General features: G+C 36.3%; 1 protein-coding gene and 1 long non-coding RNA gene across 7 annotated transcripts in view; one reads left to right on the top strand and one right to left on the bottom strand.

Moving 5' to 3' along the window:
* Pde7b (phosphodiesterase 7B) overlaps positions 1-11118 on the top strand; it is a 309490-nt gene that overhangs the window by 138533 nt on the left and 159839 nt on the right. The window lies entirely within an intron of this gene.
* The window catches only part of LOC141423302 (uncharacterized), a 55110-nt gene that overhangs the window by 31985 nt on the left and 12007 nt on the right, over positions 1-11118 (bottom strand). The gene's annotated exons all lie outside the window — the stretch shown is intronic.

Genomic DNA, 11118 nt, shown 5'->3' with positions numbered 1-11118 from the left:
CTAGAAAATAGGAGAAATCAAGATTGCTATAGATATTGACATGTTGACTCAACCTACAGTGATAGCGTCTGACTGGTTTAAGTAACTACTTACTTTGTCCTGACTTACTTGTATTATTAATATGCCTGTTCACCATTAGAGTCTATGAGAATGAGTTCTGGTACCTTCACCCAAAGACACCAAGATCCACTGATACTCAAGTCCATTATATAAAATGGCATAGTATTTTATATATAACCTATGCGCAGCCTTGCATATACTTGAAATCATCTCTAGATTATTTATAATACCAAATATAGTATGTTATGTAAATAGTTGTTATGCTGTATTGTTTCAGGAATAATGTTAAGGAAAAAGTCTGTACATGTCAGCTCAGGTGCAATTTTTTTTTAATGTTTTGATCCAAAGTTGGTTGAAGCCACGAATGTGGAACCAGCAGAAACAAGGGGTTGGATAGAATTTCAGAGTAGTGGTATAGAAAAGTTAGGGAATATAAGTGTGTGTTTAATGTCTCTTCCATTTTCTTGAGGGTGTTTAGAGCATCACCTATGAACAATACCTTGGTTTTTAGTAGTTCAATCATTTTAGCTGGGAATTAAAGAAGTATTAAAGTCTCTCTCTCTCTCTCTCTCTCTCTCTCTCTCTCTCTCTCTCTCTCTCTCTCCATATATATATATGATGAAAAAGGATATAATTCCTTTGGCAAAAGAGAGTACTCTGACAAATAAAATACAATGTGGAAGTAGTTTTTCCCCACTTTAGTTAATAGCTAGTTAGCATCTAGACCCTAGCATGAACTTTTTTTTAATGTTATCTTTCACTGTGGAGAGCAGAATTAAGCCCCATTCCACAGTTAGAAAAATGGAGACATGAAGCAGTCAAGGATCTCTTCCAACATAACAAAAGAAGAAGACAAAATCTAATGCCTTACAGATGTAGGATATTTTTCAAAGAAGAAGCACAAATCATGTTATCTTTGATGTAACATGTGTAGAACTAACACAAATGTTTGCCTTTGAGAATTATAATAGAGTGGAAAAAAATCTTTTTCATCTTTTTTTTATTTTTAAAATTCCAATGTGTATGTAGTCACTTCTGTAAGACAGGCCAAGGTATTTTTTATGAATAACAAACTTGACTAAATGAATTATGCAATAAGTTAAATTAAAATTTCCTTGTAATAAATCTTAAAATTTCTTCCTCTTTTCATCAGTTCCTTTATGGAAGAAAAAAACAGATAAAATAACAATGGCCAAGACTGAGGTCTTTCTGAATCCTGTAGACCAGAGTGTTTTAACTGGGAGGAGTCACAGAAGACCTTATCCAGTGAATCCAACTTTCTGTGTACCAGGCACAATGGTCTCTGCCCTTGAGTGGTGTTCAGACAGTGGTAGAAAGAGAAGTGTACTATGATGCTATGAGCAGTGAACATGAATGGCCACAGCCACACATGGGAGGCCATCAAACTTGATCTTGGGAACCAGGCTAGGATTTGTGAAAGAGATAAAAGCCAAATTCGTCCCTATAATATGTGTAGGAATTAGCCTGATGAAGGAGTGTCATAGAAAGATGGATAGATACCACATTTTCTTAATCCATTCATCAGTGATGGGGCATCTTGGCTGTTTCCATAACTTGGCTATTGTGAATAGTGCCGCAATCAACATGGATGTGCAGGTGCCTCTGGAGTAACCTATGTCACAGTCTTTTGGGTATATCCCCAAGAGTGGTATTGCTGGATCAAATGGTAGATCGATGTCTAGCTTTTTAAGTAGCCTCCAAATTTTTTTCCAGAGTGGTTGTACTAGTTTACATTCCCACCAGCAGTGTAAGAGGGTTCCGAATTTTATGCAGCCATGAAGAAGAACGAAATGTTATCATTCGCTGCTAAATGGATGGAATTGGAGAACATCATTCTGAGTGAGGTTAGCCTGGCCCAAAAGACCAAAAATCGTATGTTCTCCCTCATATGTGGACATTAGATCAAGGGCAAACACAACAATGGGATTGGACTATGAGCACATGATAAAAGCGAGAGCACACAAGGTGGGGGTGAGGATAGGTAAGACACCTAAAAAAGTAGCTACCATTTGTTGCCCTTAACGCAGAGAAACTAAAGCAGATACCTTAAAAGCAACTGAGGCCAATAGGAAAAGGGGAACAGGAACTAAAGAAAAGGTTAGATCAAAAAGAATTAACCTAGAAGGTAACACCCACGCACAGGAAATCAATGTGAGTCAATGCCCTGTATAGCTATCCTTATCTCAACCAGCAAAAACCCATGTTCCTTCCTATTATGGCTTATACTCTCTCTACAACAAAATTAGAGATAAGGGCAAAATAGTTTCTGCTGGGTATTGAGGGGGTAAGGGGGAGAAGGAGGGAGTGGAGTGGGTGGTAAGGGAGGGGGTGGGGGCAGGGGGGAGAAATGACCCAAGCCTTGTATGCACATATGAATAATAAAAGAAGAAAAAAAAAAAGAAAGAAAGATGGAACAGGATGTGACAGGATCTAGACCTGAGAAAGCTTGCAGCAAGTTAGAAGAGCTCAAAGAAATCCAGTGTAATAGGTGTAGTGGGAATAAGGGTAACTTACCTACTAGAATCATCCTTTTGTATTTTTGAATACATTAAATTTTTAACACTTAACAGTGTATTAGTTTGAGTTAACAAAACTAGCTTTAACTGCTGGAAAATATAAAGACAAAGGATGGACAAACATATAAAGACAAAGGATGGACAAACATATAGCTATGGCAAAGACTGGATAATCTTAAATAACAGATTTTCCCTGAGCTATTCTTATTGCATACTGGGTTCAAACCCAAGTATTCTAGGACTGGCACTAAATTGGACCAACTCATTTATTTCATTCATATCTCACCCCAAACTCATTCTTTTGGCATTCATAGAGGTTTTTTTCCTCAAAGTTCTACCATTTACATTCAAATAATTTCTCCCTTATACAATTAGTTTTTTTAAAAAGATACTTATTGAGATAATTTTCCTGATTCTGAAAGAACTATATGTTTATTTGGGAAACTTGAATTATACAGGAAATTAAAATAGCAAAAAAATCTCTAACACTACTGCTGCCATTGTCAGTGTCACCTTGTACAAAGTATGAACTTTATTTTCTAAACCTTTCTAAGAAAATACTGTATAATAAATATTTAATCAATTTGGGTGCTTCTCTTCTTTTTTGTGTACACATATATATGTGACATATTTTCCATTCGTATTAAAATGAATTTTAATTATACAGTTTATGAATACACTCTTAGTTTGCAAGATTTTATAAGACTTTATCTAGTGTATAACTTTTAGCCCTGTGGAAAATCCTTTGTCTGCTGTGTTTCCGTGTGTGAGGCTCATGCAACCCTCTAGTCATAAGTTTTTTAAAACACTTCTGTGACATGACATAGGTGGCAAGGGTTTTTATCCCTATATTGATGATGTGGCCACCAAAGTAGACAGTAGTTACATAACTGATTCATGTCTAGAAATACCTGGGAGCTATTTTGAAAGTAGGTAAAATAAAAATTAGAGGCAAAATTAAATATCGGTGATTTGTATCTTTATTTAAAACCTCAAGTCTTTGAAATGATAATGCATAAAACACATTGGCTCTCTGTTATTTTTCCATGAGTTGAGAACTAAATCTGACCTTGGGGAGTCCACGTGGATATCAATGGAAGTTAAGCCAGTAGCATGTGAGTTGTTGCTGTCAGAATTTTGCCCGAGAGCTTAAACTAATTCATTGTAGAGCTACAACAGATTGTAAAATATTACATTGAATTTGGATTTTGATGTTGAAATACACACATAGGTGAGTGTGTGCAAACACAGACACATATGCAGAATTTTAAGACCAAAAAGTAACACCAGAGCCTTTTTCCTCTGTATTTGTGTTCATAATCTTTTCTTGGGCACAATTTTGTAGAAGCTGGTGGGATTCTTTTTTCTGAGTCAAGTCTGCAGAAGCAAGCCTGCTGAGAGTCAGCAAACCACAACAGACGTCATCAGATCTCTCCTGCTTCAGGATACATATACTGATCCCTGCAGGGGTCGGGGAGAATTTTATTTTTGCTTGCGCAGGCTTACACAATTGTCAGCGGATATAACCCTTGCCTTTCTTTGAAGTGTGAGCTATCAAAAACTAAATAAACCAGACGGAGCCATTTTCTGATTTAAAGTGACAGAACAGAGCAATGTCTGAGTGATAGTTCTTTTTAAAGATGGAAATAGAATTACAAATTTGCTACATCTAATTTACACATTCCTTTGAAAAGGTGGAGTGAAAAAGAAATTTTTCTCAAGTGCCTTTTCCTCGGGAGAAAAAGTAATAATATTGAAAATAAGAGAAGATTGCATACACAATACATGAAGTTAGCAAGAGAATGAGAAAGAAATTGTCAACTCTGAAAGAAAGTGATATAGAATGAGTCCCTTCCGTTCAAGTAACCTCTCTTCTCCTTGTGACCAGATACATATACATTCTTGATTCCCAGATTCCTTCCATTCTTGGGGCAATACTTGAAAAAAAAAAAAACTGACCAGGTTTTTGGCATTTTCATCTTTTCTGGGAATACTTCTAAATGACCTTGGGGAAATTTTCTAAACCAAAGAACAGTTTTGGCAGTAAAAACAAGCCTCAGTATGTATTATGATTGAACAAAGTAATTTAGCCTTTAACTCATGCAAGGAGCTAGGAAAACCTCTATGTTGAGCAGAATAAAATGAACTTGATATATCTATTTTTAATGTGTGGGAAAAGATGTTTTTCACATTACTGTTTAACTCTATAAAAGAAAAATATGATTGATGATTTGAAAATAAATACAGTGCAAACTAGATTATTAATGTCAGGGTTACAACTTATTCTTAAGAATTAAGATCTCAATTGTACTAAATGTGTTCTGTTCATTTTGTTGCCTTCTCTGATGGGTAGAAAAATATAAAACCATCTTTCTGGGCCTTTATTTTTTTCATTTATGCAATGAGAAAAATAGGTCCTATTTCAAATTGTTATTATGAACAGATGATTCAATGAAAGAAAAATATCTAACATAGTACATGGTAGATTCTTTCTGATTTATTCCCTTCTACCTTCTTGTTATTTTCTATGGCATTTGAAGAATGTGTGAAGACTTGTAGACCAATTGTGTAAAGTCTGACTAGTAAGGACACAGAGCCAGCTATGTTGACAGGACCCGCCACTTATGAGTGGTAACTACGTACCTGGCACAGTATATGCTCAGCAATATTAGATATTATGTCATACATGTCATCTTGTCCTCAGAATAACTCTGGAGAGTGTTTATTTTCTTTTTATTATTATCATTTGTTGTTGTACTAGGAGCACATTGTGACATATACAAAAGTTCTTACCATATATCATAATTGAATTCATCCCACTTATCATTCTCCTTAGGGAGTATTTATTTTCCACTCTCATTTTCCAGTTGATAAAACCAAGGCTTGGGAGATAAAACAACAATCCCAGTGCCACACAGCAGGATCATGACAGAGCCCAAATCACACCTGAGATCTGCTCCAGAGCTCTTGGTCTCTCCACTGCAGCAATGCCACACTTCTACCTAAGTATGGGGCAGGTAGGCCTCAGGTGAATTCAGTCATGCACAACAGAACAGGGAAGCCAGAAGAAAGCTAAAAGTACTTGGGGTAGAGATGAGGGGCACAGACACTAATAACTAATGTTCCCATCTATACATTTTTTCAAAAATGCTTTTAGATATAGCTGATACCATTCTGAGCTAGATGTAGCTGAGTAATAGCTAACTCTAAGCCTATTAATATACAAGAACAATGCACTTCAAAGGTACCATTAGCCAGCTGGTTCTCTGCTTACACAGCCTCTAGAAGATTCAAAGCAGTGGAACTGAAGGTACGGACAGGTTGCTATAGTCAATTCCCTTGAAATACTAAAAGCAACCTGAAAACCTGCCAAATGCTGACATGAAACTTTAAAACCATAGAAGCCTTGAGCCATTTTTTAGCATAGGAGCAAATAGCCTAAAAATACCTAAATAGTCCTTGAAGTGTAATAATTGATAACTGTAATAGTCATTTAAATTACTAAAACAGAAGTAAATTACACATTTTACATGTAAAACAAATTTCATCCATATATCACTTAAATAAAATACCTTCTCTGTTAATATTACTAAAGGGTTGTGATAAAAACAAATTTATCATTAGAAACAAAAGGAAAACTTAATCACATAAACTTTAACCTCTTGCTTTGCTTGATGCTTTTCTATTCTCTACAACTTTGTGAACTGGTTGGTCAAAGACAAGTACCAAAAGACATATATCAAAGACAAGAAAGGATTCAAACATCTCTGGTTAGGAGAGCAAATGTGTTCTTACTTGGCTTAAGAAGGAGCCAGGAACTTTTCATTTTACTATTAAAATTTTAACCTAAACATGGTCTAGAAGAAAATTGACACATTTTCTTAGAAACACACAAACATACACATTCCCGCAATGATTCTTACCCCTGCACTGTGGATTGAATGTGTTGTATTTCAACATGCCTTTCCATTAGTTTCGCATCCATAGGAAGTTAAGAGATTATGATTCAGTGGATAAGGGAACAAGGAAAAACTTCAGCAGTATTAAAACAGTAACTGGGGATGTAAAAAGTCATAGGAGTCTTCTAACTTCCATTTCGAGCTTTCCATGCATCTTGAAACAAATCATTTGAAGCCCACAGGATCCTGTCCTCGCATGAGTGGCAAGATGTAATGCTGTGAGACAGAGTAAACTCAGTCCCAGGTTGCAGGCTACTGAATCCAGCAAAAGTCAGGGAGACACACCTCCATTTCCAGAGACCTGTCCAGCCCTGGGGCAACACATAAAACAAGAGCCTGGCAAAACTGCATCTGAAAGATGGACTGATTTTCCTTTTTAGGTTTGATTTTTATTTCCTTGTCTTAATTGGTCTTGGATAGATATGGAAATGTCATTCAAAGGACTTAGCATATGAGCATTATGGTTAACTTAACTAGAAATGAGATCAACTACCCTCCATTGTAATCTATCCTAACCCAACTCAGTCAAGACTAAGAAGGCCAACACTTGGTATGTGTGTGGGCCATCTTGACATTCAAAGTCAAAGGACGCTTTGCTCTTTGAACACTCTAAGCAACGAAAAGAACGTGGTGCCTCATTGACACAAGAAATTCAAAACAGTGGGGCAGGGAGGGGGTTGAGGAAGAGAGACAATGGGGGTGATGTAGCTAATATACAATATAAGTCTAATTGGAATTGTCACTCTGAATCCCTGCCATACAATGAATCCTAATTTTAAAAAAAAAGAAATTCAAAACAAAACAATACAAAATCTTAAGCCCCTGTAAAGGAGTTCAACTGATGTTTCTTAAGATATACATTTCCAGGGCTGGGGTAGTGACTTGAGTGGTAATACCACCTGTCTAACATGCATGAAGCCATGAGTTCAAACCCCAATACCATCAACAAAAAGATACACACTTTCAGATATGTTGAGATACATATATATATATATATATATATATATATATATATACACATGTAAATACATATATATATATACATACGTGTAAATATATATATATCCAAATCCTTATTTTAAAAAATTTTGGTGACCCTGCCTCTTATCTCCTAAATACAGGCTTAACTATATATTGACTGATTTTTGTGACCAAATGTCTCATGTCCAGCAATATATGCCTGGGTTTCCCCCACCACCCTCAAGAATAGAAATGTCTCATGGCTGTCCACTCACTCAATCTCCAATTTTATAAAAATGTAATTCAGTTTTTATCAACTTCATAGAATCAATATGTATATTAATAAATAAATTATTTAATATGCAATCCTGGAAGTAAATACTACAGAAATGCAAAGCACAGTTATTACAACTGACCTGCTTCTGAGATTAATAAACGACTCTGGGACTAAATGGCTCAACCACTAAAGATGAATCCAGATAAGGACATTTAGCCAATTTACTTTTAGTAAATTACAAAGGTGCCTTGTAAGAGTTGCATTATGTCATGAGTAAGAAATTAATTCCCTGAATACGAATTTCCTTACTATTTTACAAATAGTGAAAATAAGTAGTAAAGAAATTGAACCACTAGTACAATTAAAAATGAAGGAGGAAAAGAAAAGGAAGAGACATCAAATTGTGAAGTATAGCTATTACAGCTGATGTTGACCCTATAAATACCCAGGCACCACCAAATACACCTATTATTTTTGTCCACTTGTGTACCTATTGTTTGAAATATTTGTCTATGAAGCTACATTAATTTGGCAATAATTGTTTTTCTTCTTTATTAACCACAATTAATTAGAGCTTCTGTTCAACAAAGAATAACAATGTTACTTCACTGAGAGTATATAATTACCCTCTTCAATGAGTCTTTTCCTATTGTCATGCTAGAACCAGGTATTGTAATCTCTCACCTGGTTTCCTTAACTCTTGTGAAGGTATTTTTTACATAGATAGTTATTCAAACATGTTTATGTAGTGAGGTGGTGGGCAGTGAGATCTCTGGAGAGTCCTATCCCTCCATCTTGCTCCACTTTCCAGCTGATTTGATATAATTCAAGTTAAAACAAAGAATTTCACCCTACCATCTCTCTGAGGCAGGAGACTGTTGATCCAATCCAAGCCTGTCTGTTCACAGAAGAGAATGCTGAGTCCCAGGGTGGTTATTGCCTCGCCCAAAATCAAAGGGTCTTTAAAGATTGCAAATACTTTTATCCACATAACAATCCTGCAACCAACCTTATCAAATTGCTATTGTCTATAATTAAGCTCCAATATTAAGAGCAAGGGACTAACAAGAAAATTTTTCCAATTAAATGAGTCTCTTGCAGGTCACCTCCTGTCTCTGCTGCCTCTTATAATTTCAGGCATAGTAACTTGCTATAATTTTCTTTCTCTGATGCCATTTCCATTTTACCATTGCATTAGAATAATAGTACCATGGTCTGCCTCTTCCTCAACAAATAGTTCCTGAGTGGAAGCCTCTGTCTTTTTGATCTCTTTATCCTTAGCACTTATAGTACTTCACTAAATATTGACTTGGGGTGGCTGAGTTTGGCCTGAATTAGCACAAGATTTTGTTTTCCTTTAAATACCTTCTTCTTCCAGTACTTCCCAAATTAATATTCAAAGACTGAGTTTTCTTCTGTACTTCTTACTCAGACTACCTACTTGACATCAACTTGAATATCTAAAAGTTATCTTAATGAGTTCAACAAAATGTTTAATTAAATATATCTAAATATATATCTTACAATCCTTGCAAATAACACCAGAACCTAGTTGCTCTCTCTCCCTCACACACCAGCCCATGGGTATGATCTAGAAAGCATACCTCCAAAATACTTCCTGAACCTTTTTACTTTTCCATAATTCTTGCTGCTATTTCCCTGGCTAAGCTATCACCCTTTCTTTGAACTTTTTAGCTTCTGGGTTAATTTCTGCATCCACTCTGGCTCCTATACAATCCCTTTTCCACAGAGCTACCAATGTGGTCTTATGAAACTATCTTAAATTTCTTCTCCTTAGACTTCCTAATGGTTTGTCATTATGCTTAGAATGACCCAAAATCATTCTGTATTCTACACAACTCAACATTGTCCAGTCTGGAACTTCATCTCTTGCCGCCCTGTCCCTTGTCACTCTGCTCTTCTTTGTTTTTCAGACATAGCAAGTTAGTTCTTACTTTTAGGTTCTTTACTACTCTCTCTCAGTTTATGCCTCTTCCAGGGGATTCTAAACCATTTTTTTTTTCCAACTAGCTATTTGTTAGTGCAATTCCACACTGGCTGAGTTTCTCCTTCTTCTTTCCAAAGTATGAATCTGTTTTTTCAGATGCCCATGAGGCCATTCAGGTTCATTGGTTCATTCATTGAGAAAGCATCCACTGTACCCAATAAATAACCTGCTCTGGTTGATAGTTATGATAGTACTGTCACTTTTGGTCCAGATTTGTCTCTCAGTGCAAAAGGCCTAGGACATTATCCAGAAAGCAGGACATTGTCAGTCTTGACTAGCTCAGACACATCCTATGAGTCCAAACTGAAATCTCGCATTTATGAGCTGGCAGAACCTTCTAGGGTTCTGAGTGCTTAGGATGATCCTATGAAACCCTACTGTAGGACAGAAGCCAATAAATCTAATTGTCCTCCACACGCACCTCAGCAGTGCTCTTTCTCCATTCTTCAAAAGAGGGGCTAAAAGATGGGTAGTTTGGAGTGGCTCTGTAAATGGTGGCTCCTCTCCACCCTTGAGCAGAGCCCTTGTCCTCCCCAATCCTGCTCCCTGACCACAGAGGAAGAAAGCCATTTCTCAATGTCTTTTGACACTGGCAGCCTTTATAAGCTCTTCCAGGACCCAAATTGGCTAATACTCTCATAAGAAACTTCAACTTTTTGGAGTTGCTTTGTTTTTTTCAGGCCACAAAGATATCACTTAGAAAATTGCTACTTTAATGCCCAAAATGATGTTCTTGAGGCCTGAAAAGGTAACCATTTTTTTCTTTTATTTATCAACCAGGACCAGGCTTTTTTGCAATTTCTTTAAGGGGGTGGCTTGTGGGTGACAATACATCACCAAGAAAAAATCTTGATAATTCAGTAACTGCATCCTTTGAGGGAGACATATGAAAAAAATGACTTATCTAAAATATCCTCTCTGGCAATAATTATGCTCTAATGAATTAGAAACTGGTTCAGTTTCTAATGAATGATTATGATTATTTAGATCACACTAGAAAAATTAAGATAATAATTTTAACCCATGTTTTATAGAATTGGATCTGGAAAATCTCCCAGATGATCTGAAGCACAGGCTTAAAGTTAGACCATAAAGAAAAGAAAACAGTAGTAGGCCAACATTGAGGTAAAGGGCCCAGCAACCCATGGCATCCAGGGTCTTGGAGTAGCCCTCAAAATCATTGCTTGTAAAAATCTGCACTATGGGCTGGTGGAATGGCTCGAGCGGTAAGAACACCTGCCTAGCAAGCTTGAGGCCCTGAGTTCAAAACCCAGTACTACCAAAAGAAAAAAAAGTCTGTACTACTTTTTTCTTTTT

The sequence above is a fragment of the Castor canadensis genome, chromosome 1, assembly GCF_047511655.1.
Source record: "Castor canadensis chromosome 1, mCasCan1.hap1v2, whole genome shotgun sequence".
Classification (NCBI taxonomy): Eukaryota; Metazoa; Chordata; class Mammalia; order Rodentia; family Castoridae; genus Castor; species Castor canadensis.
Note: the sequence above shows the minus strand (reverse complement) of the source record. Positions and strands in the feature narration are given on the sequence as shown.